The sequence below is a fragment of the Bubalus bubalis genome, chromosome 1 (genome assembly GCF_019923935.1).
Source record: "Bubalus bubalis isolate 160015118507 breed Murrah chromosome 1, NDDB_SH_1, whole genome shotgun sequence".
NCBI lineage: Eukaryota > Metazoa > Chordata > Mammalia > Artiodactyla > Bovidae > Bubalus > Bubalus bubalis.
Window position 1 is genome coordinate 13,574,761 of NC_059157.1, and position 23,318 is coordinate 13,598,078.

The window sequence follows — 23,318 nt, forward strand, 5'->3', positions numbered from 1 at the left end:
TAAAAAAATAGCCAAAACCAACACTTTGACTATAAATTACTTACATTCTGCTGCATGAAAAATAAACTCACTCCTGCTCCTAAGATTCCCAGAGTGAGAGACTGAGTGAAAGTTGCTCAGTCGTGTCTGACTTTGCAACCCCATGGACTGTAGCCCACCAGGCTCTTCTCTGTCCATGGGATTCTCCAGGCAAGAATACTGGAGTGGGTCGCCATCCCCCCCCACCCCCAACACACACACCCCCGGGAAGATTCCCAGAGTCTCATCCAATTGCAGCAGCAACTCAAAGTCTAGGATGTGATCATCCAAACTGGGCCCAGGTGCTGATGAAGTTCCTCAGGTGTGGGTCTTCAAGTATGGGTCATCTCCTTCTGGAGGTGGGTGAGCACAAGAGACTAGTTACCTCTGACTTGCCCGTGAACAAACCATAGTGGGACAGGCATAAGATAATAGTCGTGTCCGACTCTGTGCAACCCCATAGATGGCAGCCCACCAGGCTCCCCCGCCCCTGGGATTCTCCAGGCAAGAACGCTGGAGTGGGTTGCCATTTCCTTCTCCAATGCATGAAGTGAAAAGTGAAAGTGAAGTCGCTCAATCGTATCCAACTCTTAGCGACCCCATGGACTTCAGCCTACCAGGCTCCTCCATCCATGGGATTTTCCAGGCAAGAGTACTGGAGTGGGTTGCTATTGCCTTCTCCAGATAAAATAGATAGTCCTATTCAAAAACAGATAAATGTAAGGCACACAGAAGTCACTGTTCCATAGCAAATCTGAAATTGAGCTGTACATGTGCTGCTGGCTCCCTGACTAGGGCTCTGCCTTATTCCTTCAGTGTTGTTTATCTTAGGGTTCTTCAGAAATACAGAACCAATAGCATGAAGACAGAGATAGATGGAGAGAGATTATATATATATATATATATATAGAGAGAGAGAGAGAGAGAGAGAGAGAGAGAGAGAGAGAGAGGAGATAGATAGATACATGTGTGTGTGCACATATATGTAGGTATATGCATCTATACACACCAACCTATCTATCTGTAGAGAAAGATCTATTTTAAGAAATTCATTTATGTAACTGTAGGGTTATGAATGACAGGTGGGCATACTGGAGACCCAGGGAAGAGTTGACAGTGCAGTTCAAGCCCAAAGGGAAACTGGAGGCAGATTCAACTTTTTTTTTTTTTTTTGGAAGGACTCACTCTTTTCTTCTAAGACAGTCAACTGATTGGATGAGACCCATCACATACGGAGGCTAATTTACCTTAAAGTCTGCTGATGTGCATGTTAATCACATCCAGAAAATACTTTCACAACAACATCTAGACTGGTGTTTGACTTTAAATTAGACACCATATCCCAGGAAAATTGACACAGAAAACTAACTATCACATTGTTCTTCCTGGCTCTTGGCTTCACCCTGTAAGTCCTTCTTCCTTTTCCAAAAAAAAAAAAAATCGAGTTTTCCAAAGGATAATGTACTCAGACTGGGAGCCCAAAGGTCTCTGTACTGTCTCTTGTCTCTTTATATTTTGTACTATTTGTACTGTTTCTGTCTTGGGTAAAGTTTTTGCCTCCTCTTCCTCATCCTACAAAAACTGTCTTAAAGATGTGTTCTGTGCAATTCTAGATATGCTATTTGAATTAATTCATTTCATCTTCACAACAGCCCAATGAGATAGGTATCAATTTTTTCTTCTGTTCAGGGAAGAAAATGACGTCAATGAAGAGTAAGCTTGCACAAAATCCCATAGCCTTACTCAGCAGAGCTGGGATTCTCAGTAAGTGTTCTGTCCACACACTTGCAGCTATGCACAGCACTTGTCACATATAAGCAGATGCTTCCTGGACTTCTTGCAATGAACTAACTCATTCTCTCTCAATCAACACTGACAGGGCACTAATATTTTGAAATAACTTATTAAAATGAATGAATATGTTGGAAGCAATCATCCTGGTTGTGAAAAGCAGACAGCTGTCAACTTTAGTTAGATCTTTTGGAAATGTCAGGAAAGAGCAAGCCTGGTGAACTAGTAGATTTTCATTACAGGGTGAAGCCAGGGGGAGGGATGCAACAGGGAATCTGGCCTCAGTAACCTAATGGTGACTAATGGTGTAGAGTCTGGTCAAGAAATGAAGCTAGACCTATCTATTTTAGTATTTCCCTCTGTTCTTTGAAGAGAGAAGAAAAGATATGTCAGCTGTAACAGTGATCATATGTTGTTTAATTACTGTGCTTCTCACATCCAAATACTTGGCCATTCTCCTGAATTTTCAATAAGTGGCAAAAGAAGTGAAGGAAGAAGCAAGCGGTGGGACATAATTTAAGAAGGCTTTCTAGTTTGGGGCCTTGTTTTATTCTTTCCCTTCCAGTGCATCCTTTGAGTCCTCTGTTGTGTATTTTCCTATTCTCTTTACACCTCTTGGGGGAAAAAAAAACTATGTGGAAAAAAAGGAACTTCCCTGGTGGCTTAAATGGTAAAGAATCTGCCCACAATGCATGAGACCCAGGTTTGATCCCTGGGTTAGGAAGATCCCCTGGAGAAGGGAATGGCTTACCCACTTCAGTATCCTTGCCTGAAGAATTCCATAAATTGAGGCTACAGTCCATGGGGTTGCAAAGAGTCAGATATCACGGAGCAACTAACACCATGTAGAGAAAAAAAAAAAAACAAAAAACACCTCTTTATATATGCATTCTTCTCTTCCCACCACCCCCTACCACCAAGAAGTTGACCCTTGAAAGTCAGTAAGTCAAGAAAAAGATAAAAGACATGCATTTGAGGGAGGTGACCACTCCACAGCGTAAAAGGCTGGAGGCCTCCAAAACCTGTCCCAGATTCTAGAGGGCATTCTCTCAGGCCACCGCCTGCCCTGCCTGAAACCAGAGCAGATGCCTCTGCCAGTCAGCCATCTGTCTGGACATGTGCAAGGGCGTCCTACGGTTTTTGTGTGTGATCTAATTGCCGGCTTCAATAGTGTGGCCGGTTGGGTGTATAAAAATCTAGTGTTCAGTAGGGATCTGCCATCACTCATTGCTCTTCTGCATCTTCCCTTTCCTCTTCCCTGAGACGGGTTTTAAATAGAGTGTGCGCACTGTATGTAATTGCCTCACAACTAAAATTCAGACTCTGGAATTGGGGGCAGAGGAAGTGAGAGAACAAGAAATATACCATAGATCAAAAATACTGGGAAAAGCACACAATATTTAACCAGGTGCAAGCCTGGAACAGGGGCCCACAGGCAATCATGCCTCTCAGGAGGCACCTGGGAATATCCCTGACATCTTCCCTTTTCCTCAGTAATGCCCCTTTTGCTCTCATTACTTGAACTAGACCTTAAGCCAGAAGGTATCTGGTGATATTCCCTGGGGACCTCTCCTGAGCCCCCTCATTTCAAAATATTTGGAACGAGTTACCCAGGAACACTTGGTAAAGAGCAATTAAACGCCACCCTGCAATCTTGTGCTTAATTATCTTGTTAGGTACACACTGTAGCTCACTGCATCTAAATGCAAATTTGTGTATCTGAGATTTTTATTGGATTTGTTAAGTCCAGTGATTGCTAGTTTATATGGAAAGGGGTTGGGGCTGATGAACTGTAGGAACCCATTTGGGCAGCAAGGAGACAAAAAGTTCCTTGATTCATTTAAAATAGACCTCCCTCCCCCATGATGTCTCTTTTCTTGAACTCTGGTTTCTTTTTTTGTGTGCTATTAGGCTCATTTGCTGATAAGGAAGATGAAGGTAAATAGCATTTTGAAGAGCAGAGTGCAATAAAGCAAGAACACGGCCGGACAAGGCAATTTGCGTTAAGACTTGAGTCTGGGTGCTGATCACTGTATCAGTGATTTTCAAACACTGGACAATATCTTACAGCATTACACACACCCACGTATGTATATTATATACATAAATTTCTATAAATCTATACTTTCCTTTGGGCTTCTCAGGTGGCACTAGAGGTAAAGAACCCGTCCTTGCCAATGTAGAGGACATAAGAGTCACAGGTTCTATCCCTGGGTCAGGAAGATCCCCTGGAGGAGGGCACAGCAACCTACTTCATTATTCTTGCCTGGAGAATTCCATGAACAGAGGAGCCTGGAAAAGTGCCGGACACGACTGAAGCAACTTAGCATGCATGCATGCATACCTTCCTTTATTGTTGTATTTTATTTTCTATTCCAGTGTGCTCTATTCTATTCCATTAAAAAATATTTAAATGCTGGTTGTGACCCAGTTGAAGGATTTCACAACTGCAAAACAAATCTTGATTCTTAATCTGAAAAGGAAAAAAAAGAAAATTGCATTAGATGTTGCTCCTGCTCACAGTGTTTCTAAGCTTTATTAAATCCCCATATGAATGATGGAAACAGTGTTCCTAAACAATACCACCAGCCCAAGGTGCTAATCATAAAGGGTCAGCCTAAAATCAGGTAAAGCAGGGGGGCTGAGGAGGCAGCACATGTGTGCAGTAGAATTTGCTAAAGGTGACGTGGTTGGCAGTGGAATGAATCCCCTGGTGAGTTGGCATTACTGCATTTCAAACAATGCCAGCTTCCAAGGGCATTTTACAATCACAAATACAAGTGCAGGCTGTGCCTGAATGGTTCTTGGGCACTACCCCTCTCCATCACCCCCGCTCAAGCCATTAGACCACAGGGATCTTGAGGGAAGACGACTTCATGTTCAATGCCAGCCATGGCTATCATTTTTCTCACTGCCTTCCCCACTGAGCTTGGGGTCAGTCACCTTTCATCCTTTTCTGGTAGACAGGCCTATTTTACGAACTGTGGCTTGCCAACCAATAAGCATCCTTTGTCAACATTGCCCTCAGATCATCTGCAGCCCCAAATATTAATGCCAAATATTCTATCTTAGCTAAAATATCAGGTTGGTACAAAAGTATGTGTGGTTTCTGCATTGTTGAAATTTGACACTGGAATACATTCTAAATAGATGTGGTTATGTTATACATCATTTTAATGTGCCTTTCTCACTTCATGTTTCTTTGCTAATGATATTACTTGCTGTTTAGTTTATATTTATTTCAGACTATGGAAATGATGTTAGACAAAAAGCAAATTCAAGTAATTTCTTATTTGAGTTCAAAATGGGACATAAAGCAGCAGAGACAACTCCCAACATCAACAACACATTTGGCTCAGGAACTGCTAACAAAAGTACAGTGAGGTGGTGATTCAAGAAGTTTTGCAGAGGAGAGGAGAGCCTTGAGGATGAGGAGTGCAGTGGCTGGCCATCAGAAGTTGACAACGACCAACTGAAAGCAATCATCAACACTGATCATCTAAAAACTACACGAGAAGTCGTTCAGCCTCGACCATTCTACAGTTGTTTGGCACTTGAAGCAAATAGGAAAGATGAAAAGGCTCGATTAAGTGGATACCTCATGAGCTGGCCACAGATCAAAAAAATTATCATTTTGAAGTGTCATCTGCTCTTATTCTATGCAAAAACAACAAACCATTTCTTGGCTGGATTATGACATGCGATGAAAAGTGGATTTTATATGACAACTCGCGACAACCAGCTCAGTGGTTGGACCAAGAAGAAGCTCCAAAGCATTTCCCAAAGCCTAACTTGCACCAAAAAAAGGTCATGGTAATTGTTTGGTGGTCTGCTGCCCGTCTGATCCACTACAGCTTTCTGAATCCCAGTGAAACCATTACATCTGAGAAGTATGCTCAGCAAATCAATGCAATACACCGAGAACTGCAAAGCCTGCAGCCAGCATTGGTCAACAGAAAGGGCCCAATTCTTCTCAATGACAAAGCCTGACCACACATCGCACAATCAATGCTTCAAAAGTTGACCAAATTGAGCCACAACGTTTTGCCATATTCACCTGACCTCTCACCAACTGACTACCACTTCTTCAAGCATCTTGACAACTTTTGGCAGGGAAAACTCTTCCACAACCAGTAGGAGGTAGAAAATGTTTCCAAGTATTCATGGAATCCTGGAGCACGGGTATTTATGCTATAGGAACAAACTTATTTCTCATTGGAAACAATGTTTCAATTGTAACTTTCTATTTTGGTTGTGTTTGAGCCTAGTTATAACTTAAAATTCACAGTCCAAAGCCACAATTATTTTGCACCAAGATAACAGAGTACAGGGAAATTATAAACTTCTGGAGAGAAAGGAAGGAATGGGAGATGAGGGACTAAGGGTGGAAAACACATTCACTGAATGCCTTCTCTTTTAGACATAATGTCAGAGGTATTATTTTGTTTAATACTAACAAGCCCCATTAGACTGGTTCCAAATAGGAAAAGGAGCATGTCAAGGCTGTATATTGTCACCCTGCTATTTAACTTATAGGCAGAGAACATCATGAGAAATGCTGGGCTGGAGGAAGCACAAGCTGGAATCAAGATTGCCGGGAGAAATATCAATAACCTCAGATATGCAGATGACATCACCCTTATGGTAGAAAATGAAGAGGAACTAAAAAGGTTCTTGATGAAAGTGAAAGAGGAGAGTGAAAAATTGGCTTAAAACTCAACCTTCAGAAAACTAAGATCATGCCATCTGGTCCCATCATTTCATGGGAAATAGATGGGGAAACAGTGGAAACAGTGTCAGACTTTATTTTGGGGGGCTCCCAAATCACTGCAGATGGTAATTGCAGCCATGAAATTAAAAAACATTTACTCCTTGAAGGAAAATTATGACCAACCTAGATAGCATATTAAAAAGCAGGGACATTACTTTGCCAACAAAGGTCCGTCTAGTCAAGGCTATGGTTTTTCCAATAGTCATGTATGGATGTCAGAGTTGGACTGTGAAGAAAGCTGAGCGCCAAAGAATTGATGCTTTTGAACTGTGGTGTTGGAGAAGACTCTTGTGAGTCGCTTGGACTGCAAGGAGATCCAACTAGTCCATTCTGAAGGAGATCAGCCCTGGGATTTCTTTGGAAGGAATGATGCTAAAGCTGAAACTCCAGTACTTTGGCCACCTCGTGCGAAGAGTTGACTCATTGGAAAAGACTCTGATGCTGGGAAGGATTGGGGTCAGGAGGAGAAGGGGACGACAGAGGATGAGATGGCTGGATGGCATCACTGACTCAATGGTCATGAGTCTGAGTGAACTCCGGGAGTTGGTGATGGACAGGGAGGCCTGGCGTGCTGCAATTCATGGGGTTGCAAAGAGTCAGACACAACTGAGCGACTGAACTGAACTGAACTGAACAAGCCCCATTAAAAAGATGGTCATTGATCCTACTATTTGAAAATGATCTTCAGGAAGGTTGAGCTGGAATTTCCAAAGTTATATAGCTAGTGGGTGTTATGGATTTAAATATAGGTCTGCCCATTATTCACAGTAGCTAAGGTATAGAAACAATCTACATGTCCATCAATATATGAATGGATTAAGAAGATGCAAGATACATAATTATATATGTATATAATTCTAATATTTTTTCAGCCATGAGAACAAAGGAAATCCTGCCATTTACAAGATTTTGGATGGACCTTGAGGGCATTATGCTTAGTGAAGTAAGTCAGATGGAGAAAGACAAATACTGTACAATATCCATTATACACAGAATCTAAACACAGAAACAAAGAGTGGCGATTACCAGGGGTTGGGGTGGGGAAGATGGGGACATATTGGCCGAAGGGTACAGAGTCCCAGTTTTAAGATGAACAAGTTTAGGGATATAAGGTACAGCTGGTGATTATAGCTAATAATACTGTATAGCTAATATACTTGGCTGTTGCTAACAGAGAAAATCATAAATGGTCTCACCACAAAAAAGAAATGGTAACTAGGTTATGAGATGGAGGCAGTAGCCAGTACAAAGGTGGTAATGATTCTCAACTTATAAAAGTATCAAATCAACATATTGTACACTTACACACAGTTACCTGTCAATTGTACTCAATAAAAATAGGAAAAATAATTTTTAAATAAAAATGTCTCCTCCCACCCCTGCCAAAAAAATACAATTCTGCCTGGGTCTCCAGAGCATGTTCTTCCTAATATGCACAGGGACCTTGTATTTTCACTCTGAATCACAGAGAACATCAATTGGAACATCAACAATGAAAACCCACTCTTGATATGGTGCTTCCACATTCACATTCAGAAACTCTAAGAAGACATGTGAGATGGAATTATAGCTGAGTTAGAGATCATGAGATTGAGTTCCTGGAACACTTGATGCATTGGACAAGATAGTCTCTTTGCAACTTAAGTTGCAAAGAAGATAAAAAGAGAAGGGAAGGGAAGGCAAGTAGCGGCAGCGTTGGAAAAGAGAGAAACTTAATTAGACTTTCTCCTGCTAAGTGAGATAGGTACTTTCAGACAACGAGAGTTATTGTGAGAAAGGTTTGATTCAAAACTAAGGTAAGCAGCTCCTTTGCCCCTTTTCTGTTTGTTCGCCACTGTTTTCCTTAGACTTAAGCATAAAGATGAGATTGGGCAACATTAACTTAGCTCCTGATTGCTGCTTTTCTAAATATACACAACACCTTACCTCACCTGTTGATTCCTTTCCTAGATTAGGAGAAATAAGAATGGAGAATTAAGTAGTTAAAGAATGACTGACTCTCTACCCCTTGTTTCCCCTTAGTAAATTTACAGGTGGACCCCACAAGCTCAGGCTGATCACGGGGGCAAGACAGCACCCCAAGGAAGAAGATAAGGAAAAGTCAGCCAACCTGCACACAATGATGAAGAACCTGACCTCTTGCCTTAATAATTCACTGAGACTCTTACTCCTTTTTTCCCTTAAAAAATTGTTGCATTTGAGCAGAATCCTTGGAACTGGTCTCTGGACGTGAGTCCACCTTCTCCCCAGATTGCCAGCTCTTCTGCATAAAGCACATTTCTTCTGCCAAAGCTTGCCCCCTGATTTATCGGCTGTTGAGCAGCAAACAGCCAAACCTGTGTTTGGTTACACCAGCTGTTAGCTTCACGTTCTTCTCTGTGATCACGATTCTGTGTGCATTTGGACTCTGGTCCTGATGGCTTCAGATGTGACTGCTTTGCAGAGACGGCCCAACCTGTGAAAGTTTTCCATCATATCAAGTTGATGTTTTTATGACCGTGACTTAATGTTTTTGTGCAAAGAAGTTACCTATTTATAATGGAAAACAAGGAGAAACAGATTTTATTGTGGTTGGGGAAATGCTCCCTGGAAGAGGGGCCTTCTGCCAGGTGCTAATTACTTTCCTATTGTCTTTGGCTTCATGCTTTCCACACCAGGGAGAGGAAGAGACTGGAGGGGGAGAGCTGGGGGGGTGGGGGTGGGGGGCTCTGGTGGAAGATAATTGAACAAGGTGAAAATGAATACTCATTAAATTCCAGAATACAGGAGGACTCATTTCATATGATAGGGCTGTAAATATGACTTTTAATGAAATTATGACATGGTTGCCAATAAAAGTCATTTACTCTGCAGTATTACAGTTAATTATACACAGCTGGAGCCATTTATGCCCTGTCCCTTGTTAACTCTGCTTTCCCTGTGTGTTAACCCTTCCAGCACAGACCAACCAGGAGCCAGGCAGTTTTAAACCTGACAACACCATGGAATAAACGTCCCGGATGGCCGGCTGTAGGAGAACACTCTCACTGCCCGCCCCCTCGGTACACCCGCCCTTCCAGGAGTACGCTGGAGGAGGCATGCAGATAGAAAAAGAAGGAGAGAGAATTATGGTTTTATTTTTCCCTTTTTCTTTGAAAAAAAAAAAAAATACACACCATCCTTGATTTGTGGGAAAATTTATAGACATAACAATGTTTTATGCCCGATTTTAAGAGCATTTTAAACACCTTTTGCCAATAGCAAAAATGTTGTTATTGCTGTTTAGTTTCTAAGTCATGCACGCCTCTTTTCCACTTCATGCACTGTAGCCTGCTGGGCTCCTCTGTCCATAGGATTTCCTAGGCAAGAATACTGGAGTGGGTTGCCATTCCCTCCTCCAGGGATCAAGCTTGCATCTCCTGCATTGGCAGGCAGATTCTTTACCAGTGAGCCACCTGGGAAGCCCTGTAACAAAAACACTTGAATAAAATAATCATGAAAAAAGTAGAGCTGACATATTGTCTTTAGCAGCCTAACCCTGTTTGACAAAGAGGCTGCCCCTTAGCGTGGCTGGAAGAGATTCCTCGTTCTGAAAGCCCTGCACTCTGAGATGGATCGATAAGGGAAGGAACCCTATCACAACAGCCGTTACTAGGTTACTAAGCAGTTACTAAGGCCTCTCAGTTGGTTACAGCGAAGCCAGAATGGTAGCCTAAGAGCCCTGCTTCCTGCTTATGCCATAAGGCAGGCTTATCTAAGAGCCCTGCTTCCTGCTTATGCCATAAAGCTTATGCCTATTTTTTAAATTTATTAAAGGGATTTCAACAAAAGATGCAGCTCTCCATCTTTATTCTGGGGGCCTGGAGGTTCTGAAAGCACGTGTATTGCCTTGTATTATTCTTTATTATGGGTTGGGAGTAGGGGACCTTACTCAGTAACCAAAAGTGGCATAGGGTTTTAGTTTTGACACCTGTTAACAGTTTTCTTTCCATGAGGATTCAGCTGTTGGAGTCAGGAAAACACCGTACTCAGTACCTGGACTTCACAAGCATCTTCATTAGGCCCACTCTTTTGTTTCTAGATTATTTCTGGTTCACAACTGCGTGGCTGCCTGGTTTATTTCGGATTCATGACCGATCTAAATTATTTCTGTCATTAATTAATGGCCATCTGGCTTCTTTCCACCAGCAGTAAGCGCGAAGAGGTGTGCGTCTGCAGGATTTCACTAAATTCCCATTGACTCAAGCCTCCCTCTGTTTCTCCCAATAGGGTCAAGGGAGCAGCTCATTTATAAAAGGACAGGCCAGTTTCAACCTGATGGGTTGAAAGAATTAGCCAGTGCCAAATGATACTTTATTGATCTTTCCTTGGGAAGGTGAGGGGAAGTGGGGCAACATAGAGTCCTCAAACTGCTTGTCTGGGTTCATCTTCCCTGAAGGGGCAGCTTGCATACAATCCCCAATATATTGGCTTTGGCATAGTGGCGGGCTTTTAGGATGCTGTCGGCTCTCCATCTGTGTGTCTATAGGTAAGAAAGCCCTCTTGACAGAGGGGGAAAAATGACAATGAATGATCTCTTTATAATTATAGTCCCTTTCCATTTGTGGTCAGATTATTTTAAGGGGGCATGCTTGGACCTTCGTTGACCATGAGAATCTGTCCGACTTCCACACTGTGTGAATATCCAAGACAAACACACATATATACCATTAAAATGGAGGAAGCAGACGCAAATATTTATGGAAACTGGAACAGTTTGGCTGGCTTGAAGGGCAGAGGGCTGGCGTAACTTTCATTTCAGTTGTGTAGACACACCTGGAGGAGTCATAGAGTGGGGACACAGATGGAATCGACGTGGCCTGTCTGGGGCCCACAGACCTCTCCTTAAAGAGCTCCTAACTTCCTGAGAAGTCAAAGGGTTCTGTATAATTAGGCCTGTTCTTGCTTTTTCCTCGAAAAGTATCAGGAGCAATACCTTTGAAGGATAAACTCTGAAATCCTAACCTTAGTAACTTGGTTCCCAGGCAAAAAAGCTTGTTCCTTATCGAGAAAGGACATACCAAACTTTCTCAACTTTTGTTTAAGATTCTTTGAATGTGTAATTTGAAATACTTTCTAAGCACATCTCTGATATTCCTTTGTCTAATTCTGGAGGAGATTAACCAATCAGAGTATCTTGAATTTCAAAGGGAGAAGGAAGAAGTCAAACTATTTTTTTTTTTTTTTTTAGTTTTCTTTTAATTTCTTTAAACAACTGACATTTATTGTGGTGTTTATGATAAGAAATCAAACTTTTAATGCTTTAAATGTGCTGGCCTTTTAAGAAAAACTTCTCTACCAGCTCGTAAAAAATCAAGCTGTGCTGGCAAAGGCAGATTGCTAGATAAGAAACAAAGAAATGCAAAAGAAATCAGCTAGCAACAGTCATAAAAATGCACTAATAAAAGATTCTGATATACATTTGATAAATGGTAAATAAAAGCAGATTTATTATAAGGTATTGGTTTATGTAAATATACATATTAATCAAGGTAAATCCTTTGATAAAAAGGATAGGTTTGATAATTTGGGTTTAAAATTTAGTAACATGTCTTCTCACCTTTTACCACAATGAGGTATAAAATATAAATTTTAATACTTATGTAAGATTAGATTACAAATATTAAACTTAAATTTTATGGAAAGCCATTTTATTTTACATATTCTAAATTTCCAAGGGAGTGAGATAGAATATTATTGTCTTCACACTGTTTAAGCTTATGAGAATGTACTCATATATTTAACTAAGTGAATTTATAATAATTAATGTCTTTTTAAAGATTGTTTTCTGTGAACTTTAGACAATGCTGTGAATCATCTGGGATTGTCTCCTCTACTTGCATGGAGTAAAACTGTGAATGTCACCTCTCTGATGAAATATACTTATCTATAAACAACAAATTTGACCTTTGTAAAACTCCAATTAAGATGATGAGTTCAATGTGGTAGAGTCATTCTCTGATGAAGTTAATACATCTGGAAGCTAAAGTTAAAGGCTTTAAATGTGTCACCTAAATATATATTTGTGTAAAGGCCTATTAATGTTATTAAACAATAAAAAAGGTTATAAATGATAAACCAATGGAAAATTAATCTTGGTGTCATCAGCCTGATGTTAACACTTGGTAATAAAATTTCTGCATGATCTGCCGAGAGGAACCTCCTCCTGTATATCCTGTATTATGCACGTGCCTTTAAAAATTTTTTTTTAATTTTACTTATAATTTTTTTGTTCCTTTCAATGCATGTGTCTTTTTGATGAATGTTATCAGACTCGGGATTTTTTAAATCAATTTTATCAAAGTATAATTGCATTTTTAAAAAGGACCCATTTGAAGTGGTTTGATAAATTTTGATCATATATTTGTATATTTGTATAGTGCATATATTTGTATATATTTGTATAGCCACAGTCACATTCAAAAGTAGCACATTTCCACCCTCCCCAAAGGTTCCTCGTGCCCCTTTGTAGTAATTCTCCCCACCGTATTGGATCTTGGATCAACTGGAGTAATTGATAATTGACTCCATCACTATAAGTTTCTTTGATCTTCTTTACAGATTCATATCCTTGGGTTTATATAATACACAGACTTTTATGTCTGGCTTCCGTTGCACAGCAGAAAGATTTTGAGATTCGTTTACCTTGAGTGTACCAGTATATTTTTATGTCACTAAGTCGTAGTAGAATTTCATTTTACAGTATTTCTGTATCCATTCACCTGTTGATGGCATTTAGATTTGGGGGGTGCTATTTCAAATAAAATTGCTATGGATATTTACATGCAAATCTTCTGGCGAACATATATTCTTATTTCTCTAGGAACAGGATTCCAGGTCTTAAGGTAAGAAAATGTTTAAACTGTTAAGAAACTGCTAAACTCAATACCAAAATAGTTTCTGAATCATTTTTAAAATAAGAGTTTCTCATTTCCAAAAAAAACTTGAATTTCCTTATAACTGATGGGGTAATTTCTTCTAGATTTATAAAACATTATCTCTCTGATTAATAAATTAAACAACATAATGGTCATTCCTTACAACATATGACCACTTCTGGAAGTAATACTGATTGTCTTCTGACAACTGTCTTTTATAGTGCTTTTCCCAAATTTAGGTCCGAAATGAATAACACCACCATCAAAACACCTTTTGCATGTAAACTATCACTTCCTCAAAGACCTCTGGGTGCCCCTGTGTTTTGCTTTCTCACCTCATCAGAGAAGATACGAGAAAGAATTAGGCTTATTTGTAATTACAATACTTTTAATCAGCTCAATGCTATATTGACAGTTGTTTCTCAGGTGGCACAGTGGTAAAGAATTCACCTGCCAATGCAGGAGACGCAAGAGACACGGGTTCAATCCCTGCATCAGGAAGATCCCCTGGAGGAAGAAATGGCAACCTGCTCCAGTATTCTTGCCTGGAAAATTCCATGAATAGAGGAGCCTGGTGGACTACAGTCCAGGGGCATAAAGAGTTGGACATGACTGAGCGCATGTGTGTGCATGCACACACACACACACACACACACACTGACAGTTGCCTAATTTTTATCAAGATCAAAATACAGGAAGAGCTACCCAATCAAAGAGAAGCTCCATTTTACCTAGGTGAATTTATATATGGGAAAAATGATATTAACATAAATGTGTTTCCCAACCCCTCTTTACCTCATATGATGAAGATTCATATGCAAAGATATGCATAGGAATCTTAACATGTCTTATCTCTGAGTATGAGAAACCCCTTATCAGCTGGTGACCATTATAACATATACTACTCATGAATCTGGAGATGGCAATGGCACCCCACTCCAGTACTCTTGTCTGGAAAATCCCATGGACGGAGGAGCCTGGTAGGCTGCAGTCCATGGGGTCGCTAAGAGTCTGACATGACTGAGCGACTTCACTTTCACTTTTCACTTTCATGCATTGGAGAAGGAAATGGCAACCCACTCTGGTGTTCTTGCCTGGAGAATCCCAGGGACGGGAGAGCCTGGTGGGCTTCCGTCTATGGGGTCGCACAGAGTCAGACACGACTGAAGCGACTTAACAGCAACAGCAACAGCAGCAACTGATGAATCAGAAGGACTCGGACTATGTCAATACCACAGCCATTGCCAACGCCATGCTCCTCTCAGCAGGATAGCCACTGTAAGGCATCATGAAACAGGCACATGTTATCCTCCAATAGGGCATTCTACCCTCTCTCTCCTTTTCATATTGTTGGTTGTTGAAATAAATTAACCAAGACCATTCAGTCTTAGCATCAACAGACAGTTCCTGGCTCTTCTGTCACAGGTGCCAAACGGCTCTGCTAAACAGTCAGCTCAGAAATGGACTCTTATGGAAAAAACATCAAAAGAATCATAGCTTCTGCAAATCTATGTACTCGGTATTCTTGTTACTGATCCCAGAGGGTATGGGATGCTCTTGACGCTGCAGGACACAGATTCTTTCGTACAGAATCCCAGGGTGGCAGTGGGGACCACCATCTCGCTCTCTGTTCAGTGCCTGCTGAGCCACTGAGCTTTCAATTCCCTGGTGCAGGATGGGAGGTTGCTTTAAGGAACAAGAAAGAAATTTCCTGAATCCTTCCAGCAAAGATTCCCTAGCTCAATTTTAGTATTACTCTTATCCACTCTTGTATCAGCCTTTCTAACCTGGTTAAGGAAACTGCTTGAGACAGCATCAACATAGGTTTTGGTAAACAGAAGATCTGACAAAGGAGCAGAACAGTGTGGAAGGGAAAAAAATAATAATAAAGGCTACATGGGATAAATATAAACATAGTCTCAGGAATGCACTTAATTATAACCAGATGTATTGATGTTTCTGTCCTGCTAGAGTCTGTCCTTTGCTAATGGACTGAGTGGCATGGAAATCAAGACACTTAGGCTTACAGACCCGGACAGGGGACTCCCTCTCAACAGGGGCTACTCTGCAGTTACAGAAAACAGTGGTGGCTTTATCTAGGAACCATGGTCATTTTCCTGGGTGGAAGTCTTCAGGCCCTTTTATCATAAAGTCCTGGCTGCCTCCACCAAGATTTTCAGAAGAAACAAAAATGTACCAAATCCTTTAACTTAGAAGATGGGTCATTTGTTCACAGTGCTATAATATATCATGTGGGAGGCAGAGATCTTACCATTCTACTCAGTAAACAAGAAGAGGAGGCGGCCTTACTGCCTCTGCCTTTACCATTCTTGTGCACACAGATTCTCTATGCACTTTCACTCCCCGAATAGAGCAGTATCTGCATCTTTTTGTCACCTGCCAAAACCCACTGGCACATCTCGGAGGCAACGTGCCTGGAATGTGTGTTTCCCAGAGGGCAGCCTTTCATCAGTGACTCTTCTGTGTGCCCCAGGGCCTGATCAGGACGATCCTGAGATGTGACCTCCACTGACCCCAGAGCATCCCTGCAGCGTTGAGCCAGGCTCCGTGGGGGACTTTGGTTGATATTTCTCCCTTGGGATGCCTCCTTCTCTTCCTGGTCCCTTTCTCCATCTCCTCATCCATTTTTCCTAGGAATACTTCTCACTTTCATGCTCCCCAGTGCCTCAGGTCTTTTGGCGAATAACCCATCCTAAGACAGCTCATCCCCCCCACCCCCACTTTACCTTGTCTCCTTAGGGTTCGCAGCATCTCCTCTCAAAGCCTCATCTGCCAGGCCTACCATCCAATGCCTGTTCCTCTTGACACGAGGAAGAGGTTCAGCTTCTCTCCTGTATCTTGAGAGGCAGGTACCACCGGTTCAGCTGGATGTTCCTGGAAGGTCTCAGGAACAGTTTCAGATGATAAAGAATGGGCTCTGGAACTCAGTGCAGGGAAGCAGGCTCTCTACCAGCTAGAGGTGCAGTAGATAACTGAATCATCCCAGCAGGTCCTGAAAGGGAAGTGCACCTCAGCAAAGTCTTCCTTCCTTCCCTGCTTCTTCTCCTCCCCCTTCTTCCCCGTCCATCTTCCCCTCCTCCTCCCCTTTCCTCCTCCTCCTTCTCTTTCTTCTTCTTCATTGATGTTGTTAAGTAAGAAAGCATAGTCTAGTTTATATGAGCAAAAGGTTTCTTTTTTAACCATGTGTTTAATCTTGCTTCTAGAAAGAAATTAACAAAAATATGGCATCATTGACCTAAAGAACCCTATAACGTTAACCCGAGTTTGGGTCCTATGACATGAATCAACACTTTTCCTGCTAACGGCTCTGCCTTATCCATGGTGTTAGTGCCTGTTACGTTCTTTCTGGTGCTCAGTTCTTCCCCTAACAAGGCCACATGCCCACTAAACCCACAGTTTTGGGGAGGGGATTGGAGTAGGAAATGGCAACCCACTCCAGCATTCTTGCCTGGGAAATCCCATGGACAGAGGAGCCTGGAGGGCTGCAGTCTATGGACAGTCCATGGGAAATAATTGGACACGACTGAGCCACTGAGCCTGATTTTTAAAAAATAATTTCTCAGCCTCCATGGAAACTGGTCATGGCCAAGGGACACAGTTCTGGCCCCAGGGATGTAAGCAGAAATCATAAGATATGACTTCGAAAACAGCTTGAAGGAGCAGCCCCAGCTTGCAGTGTCCTCGTGATCCTTACTGTTCCTTCCTTCATACCTGGAACCAGGTACATTTGGAGCAGCGACCATGTAGCCATCAAGTGTCCATAAAAAAAGGTGAGTAGAATTTCAGGAACCTCACATCTAACTAAGTCCTAATGATTTGTTGATCTGGTACTTGCTAGCAAACCCCCACCTGACTTTGTGGGAAAAATAAAATCCCTAGTTGTTTTAAGCTGCTTTTTGATATTGTTTTGTGTACGATTCTTGTTATTCACAATTGAACATAAATCTCTTGTTGATAACAGCCATAAGATATTTGTCCAAGATTTGAGCTGGGAACCCAAAGTCTAAAGAGTCTATAATCCAGCTTTATCTCTGTCCGGTGCTTAGACACATTATTCATTTCCCTGTGCCTTATTTTATCTTATAAAAGAGACGACACTAACATCACCTCTGCTAAACTGGAAAAACAGGATGTTGCCTCTGCAGTGTGACGACAGAGCCTTTAAGCACTTCTGGCAAAACCACCTCCCCATACCCACCGGCAAACTGATTTCTGTTTCATCCAATTCCTCTTTAACAATGGCATCATGTAAGGGGGAAGTAATGGGATTTTACATATGGACCATTATTCCTTTGTGTAAAATCAGCTTTGTTTTAATTGGGTTATTATTGGAGGGAAGGAAAGAGCAAAAGCAGGACGTAAAGATAGAGCTGTAGGGCAGCAAGACTGTATTAAAGTAAGTTTTATCCTCCACACATTGTTCCTCCATCCAACATTTTCCTTCATTTCTAATGTTCCCCCAAATGGCTGAGGCCAAGGTATTCATTTATCAGGCCCATCCATTCTGCCTCTCCTGACCATTTTTGCTTATATCTGTGGGCTTGGCTTCTTACCATGATACCCAGAGTCTGGCAGCTGGGTGATGCTTGTGACCCCAAGGATCAGACGAGGACACATCTTCCCACCAGTTGTTGACCATGGGGCCAGTGGAAAGGCTAATGATTTAAAGTTCTCAGGGTGTTCTTTCCGTGGCAGAGCTGGAGTCAATTATTCCACGGCTGCAGCTCTCTGCAGGGGAGCTCCGTTCCTCAACGCAGGGAGCTTGAGACGCCGTCTGCTCTGAGGAGCTTGGATTAGTCCATCTGTTTCTGGTTTTCAAAAACCTGAGGTGAAGAAAATAAATAACAGGGAAAACAAAAATGAAAAATGCCCCTGGTTCCTGAATTGCAGAAAGTCTGCATGTGCTCCTAAATGAGTGCTCCATCCAGATGCGCCAAACCCTGCTGGGCTTCCTGGGTGGAAAGAGAAAAGAAATATCCAGATTTTGCTTTTGAAGATTTCTCCATCTTTAGAAAGATAGCTCACTCCTCCCATTACATAAAAAGTGACATTTCCCATTATTTTGGTGAAGAAACAAATGTGGCACTCATATAAAACCATATCCTCTCCATCATTTGCTTTTTAGAAACTATTCACAAGTTTTTAACTGAAGCCTATGTGAGTCTGTGCTTTCCATAAGAAGGAAGATACAGCCAAGGAATCAGAGACGTACACCTAGAAATCACATAATCACAGCCTCCAAGTGTTTACAATTAAATATGGAAGATGGTTTAGCTTTAGTGGCCTTAGACTTAGAAGGCAAAATTCGGACCACTAGGAAGAAATGATAGAAAAGGGGATTTCAGAGCTTAAGACCATTTTAATCAATGATCTGTTGGGTTTTAAGTGAACTGCCTAGGTTAACAGTGGGGACCACACGTGTTGGAAATCAAAACAGAGGTTCCCAGAGAGGGGCTGCAGTGTAGAGGATGTCTGAGAGTGAAGATTACACTCGTCTACTTGCCCTACAGCTCACTGCAACTAAATATATATATATATATATATATTTTTTTTTTTTTTTTGGAGTAGAGTTGATTTACAATGTTGTGTTAGTTTCTGCTCTACAGCAAAGTGAATCAATTATACATACATACACCCTTTCTTAGATTCTTTTCCCACATAGGTAATTACACAGTATTGAGTTCCCTGCGCTATACAGTAGATCCTCATTAGTTATCCATTTAATATGTGTGTTATTGCTTTGTTGCTAAGTTGTGTCTAACTCTTTTATGTCTACAGTCATGGGACTGTAGCCTGCCAGGCTCCTCTGTCTATGGGATTTCCCAGGCAAGAATACGGGAGTGCATTGCCATTTCCTTCTCCAGGGGATCTTCCTGACCCAGGGATTGAATCTGTCCCCTACACTGGCAGGTAGATTCTTTACCACTGAGCCACCAGGGAAGGCATTTTATATACAGTAGTGTATATATGTCAATCCCAATCTCCCAATTTATCCCTTCCACCATTTTCCCCCAGGAACCATAAAATTTTGTTTTTTACATCTATGACTCTATTTCTGTTTTGTAAATAAGTTTATTTGTACCATCTTTTAAAGACTCCACAAATAAGTGGTAATCATATGATATTTGTCTTTCTCTATCTGACTTTACTTCACTCAGTGTGACAATCTCTAGGTTCATGCATGTTGCTTCAACTTTCTACTCTCATATTTCTCTGAAAATTATTTGGCCAATGGTAATGAACTATCAAGGGGATGCTATTCATAGCCAAGGCTATGGCAGATTTTCTTTTCTTTTTTTTTTGCTTCTCCCTTTATTGGTGGGAAGATTTTTTCTACGCTTACCTCTCCACTAAAGTCTTTCACCTCAATCTCAACTGTGAAGTCCTTTTTCCACGCAGAGTGCCATGGAAACACATGCCTCAAATTATGATATAAACATTTCAGGAGTGGGTGAGGACAAGTATTCTCTTCTTATGGGTGGGAACAATTTCTCTTCTGTCACTAACTAGACCTTGAATTGGCCAAACAAAGATTCTTGCAAATATTGTCATGGCTGGATATGTTTGTCTAGGAGGATATGGCGTTTCAATATATTTTATAGGTCTATCAGCATCAAAATAGCTATATTGCTTAGAACCTTACTATTACAGAAAGGGATTTTGGAACATAGTGAGTTAATTTTGACTTTTTCTATAATTCTCAGATTTCAGTTTCCAGATCAATTTTCCTTTTGTCAAAGCTACTGCCTGGGTGAGTCTAAGTCTCCATAATGAAGAGCTTACTAATAACTGCTCCATGACTGAACCACACTGACTCTGCATTGTCAACTCCATCTTATCCCTAGCCAAGATGCCCTACCCACTCCTCTCTCTGAATGACTGAGCTTTAGTCTACTCACAAGGAATGTGGCCAGGCTAGGAAATTTCCCTATCACCTTTTATCCTTGCTTTCTTCTGATACAGGAACTGAAAGAGTGCTTTTTGCTGACACATATGGTTAATGGTCAGGAGACTCTCAGGGCAAGGAAAACCGTGTTCCCTTCAGTGCTAATCTTTCTCTTAGCTGGTAGTCATGATCTGTTTTTAGCTTTGGCCCCTTTAAGTCCCCTGTACCCCGCTTAAGCAGTGCAGAGTACAGCCTTGAATACCTCTGGACTGTCTTCTCCCCCGACCCCATCCTGCCTGTAGGTTCCCCACAATAAACTTCATAATTGCACTTTATGAAGTTACCCACTTCATCTTTCAGTCTTAAGAGTCCCTTCTCAGTTTGGAGGAGATTATTCAGTATCTCTGCCACTCAACTGCCTCATCTAGGCAAATTCATGTGTCTGAATTTATTTCCTTTCTTATTTAATTTGCATGCCCTCTAGTTTTTTTTTTTTTAATTTTAAATGAAACTGCTTATTTTCTACTGGTATTTTAAAATTCTAATCTGCCCCAGGAGAAATGTTTTGGCCAAAATTTATCTTCTTGTGATTTCTAAACTTAAAGAAACATATTGTTGTGGGAACGACAACACCAGACTGGACATTAAAGAAACTAGGGTTCTATTTCTCTTCTGTCACTAACTAGACCTTGAATTGGTCACTTCATCTTATCAGATTTCAATTTCCTGATGGGTGACAGGAAAGGATTCGACTAGATCACCTCAGAGGGAGGTCTACTTGGAAGGGAAACTCAGAGAAGTCCAGATTCACACTTTTTACCTTGGAAACTATCCTTGGAGAGCTAAAGGGATCTATCCTCTCCAGTGGCTCAGATGGTAAAGAATCTGCCTGCCAATGCAGGAGACCTGGGTTTGATCCCTGGGCCCGGAGGATCCCCTGAAGGAGGACAGGGCTACCCACTCCAGTATTCTTGCCTGGAGAATCCCATGGACAGAGGAGCCTGGTGGGCAAAGAGCCTCAGGTCGCAGAGTCAGACGTGACTGAGGGACTAACACTCTCATCCTCCATCAGACCTAAAATCCTTTCTGTGCTGCTACAGGACACATTTCTGGGGGCATATGTGTCATTTTCATCTTTTCAAGAGGTAGTTGACAAAAATTTTAAGGTCTTGAGTCTTTTAGGATTAACTTTCACTTGCTTCACCAATTCATCTCCCTCTTCTATCCTGAACACACCTATTTTCTAACCTCACTGAATTACTCAGGGGATTATCAGGTACAGAGGCTCTGGCATTTTGGAAGACCATGGCAATACCATCTGTGAGAAGCTGATCTCAGGTGGCTTCTTGAGCAACCAAAGTCACCAAGAAGGGCAGAGTAGAAAAAAAATAAGGTTCTCAGAAATCCTAGACATGAGGAAATTTTGTGGGAGGTTTGATATTATATGGGCGGTGGAAACTAGATCTATTGATATTTGAGTTTTCATCGTAATAGCATTCCTTAGACATCCTGCGGGGAGGGAACCTTAGGCTACTTTACCTCAGGTTACTTTAGTAATAGAACTGTCTATAAATCCAGGACAGAGCTCAAACCTGTATAAATTATACTGCATTAGACTTTAAGTTATTTTGAATTTATCTTTGCATTATTCCACCCCCAGCCCACACCCCTACAACCCACTACCATAAACAGCTCAGATCCTTAGACAGAATACATATTTGGAAATATACATTAAATTAGCCTTACTCATAGTATGAAATCACAAAGTAAATTTAATTGGTCTTTTAATGTTCATTTTAATTTAGCCAAAAGGGCAGCACACCCCCACCCCCACCAAAAAAAAAATGTGTAATGCCGTAACCTTTTTGTTGTTGTCCAGGAAATACAAAGTCTGACATTCACATTCTCAAATTACAGAGTCGCTCAGTCCAAAAACTGGTTTTGGTTGCTTTGGAAATTAGGCCTTTCACTCCGATAGAAAAACCAATAATTCAACCCATCCAGGACTTCTGGATGGGACTTCTTCCCTCCTCCCCTAGTCAGGGTCTGTCTCAGGCACAAAGTCTGTAGCCTGGAAAAGGAGGCAGAAATAGAATCTTTTCTCTTCCTCCCTCCCCTGCTCTGACACCCACCAGCTGCTGCTTTCTGGTAGAGCTGGAATGGAGGGTTGAGAAAGAGCCAGGGCTAGCCTTTTAGATTTCCTGGCTAGCCTTTTAGATTTCCTGGCAGCACCCAGACGTCACTGACTGCAGAGACTCATATTAAGCTCTCTGAGAGGTTTGGGTCAATCACTTCTCTGCTGATTGAAGTGCAGGAGAGGGAGCTTCCTAACCCTGGAGATGGGGGCTAAGTGGGAAAGAATAAACCACCATTTGTCTCCAAATACCCTTTTCCCCAAGCCTGTCTTCTGCTGACCCTTCCAGTATCTGCATGCTGGTGAAGAACTGCAGTCATGGAGCTGTCCTGTGCCATCCATGACATTCCAGTTCTACAGTACAGTCTGTCTCAGAATTCACTTTGATATGTGATTTTCACCAAAGAATCTCAAATAAAACACTCATGTTATTGATAATAGGCTAACAGAGAAAATCAGAGGATGTTTGTAGAGCAGGATGGTACTTATAGATTTCATCCTCAGGAGACACCAGGTCACTCACGTGTAGAAATCAAGACTGTTTCTTGACCCAAAAGAAAGTTTGCCTTTCCTCTCTTCCATTGCTTCTCCCCTTGTTCCCTGTTACCTGCTTATGCATCTAAACTGAATTTTGTGTTTATACTGCTCCCGCCAATTCTATCTATTTTATCCAAGAAAAAGTTTTCTTTGAGAACAAATGGACAAAAGTCCCAATGCACCCATTCCTGGGGAGGATGGAGGAGCCCTGAGTGTGGGAGGCACAGAGCTTGCCTGTTCTAAACAACCGCGAGATTTGTTCTG

At 41.5% G+C, this 23,318-nt stretch overlaps 3 long non-coding RNA genes across 3 annotated transcripts; 2 read left to right on the top strand and 1 right to left on the bottom strand.

Annotated features, from left to right (window-relative positions):
• Positions 1-4,162: 4,162 nt before the first annotated feature.
• LOC123330868 lies at positions 4,163-8,827 on the bottom strand. The gene is made up of 2 exons (XR_006547120.1): positions 8,691-8,827; positions 4,163-4,282 (listed from the first exon to the last, which is right to left on the bottom strand). It is a non-coding gene; the product is annotated as an uncharacterized LOC123330868 (long non-coding RNA).
• Positions 8,006-9,937, top strand: LOC123330862. Its single transcript, XR_006547111.2, has 3 exons — positions 8,006-8,376; positions 8,603-9,189; positions 9,518-9,937. It is a non-coding gene; the product is annotated as an uncharacterized LOC123330862 (long non-coding RNA).
• A 2-nt stretch (positions 9,938-9,939) lies between these two features.
• Positions 9,940-13,947, top strand: LOC123330872. Its single transcript, XR_006547125.1, has 3 exons — positions 9,940-11,087; positions 13,422-13,443; positions 13,892-13,947. It is a non-coding gene; the product is annotated as an uncharacterized LOC123330872 (long non-coding RNA).
• Positions 13,948-23,318: the final 9,371 nt, after the last annotated feature.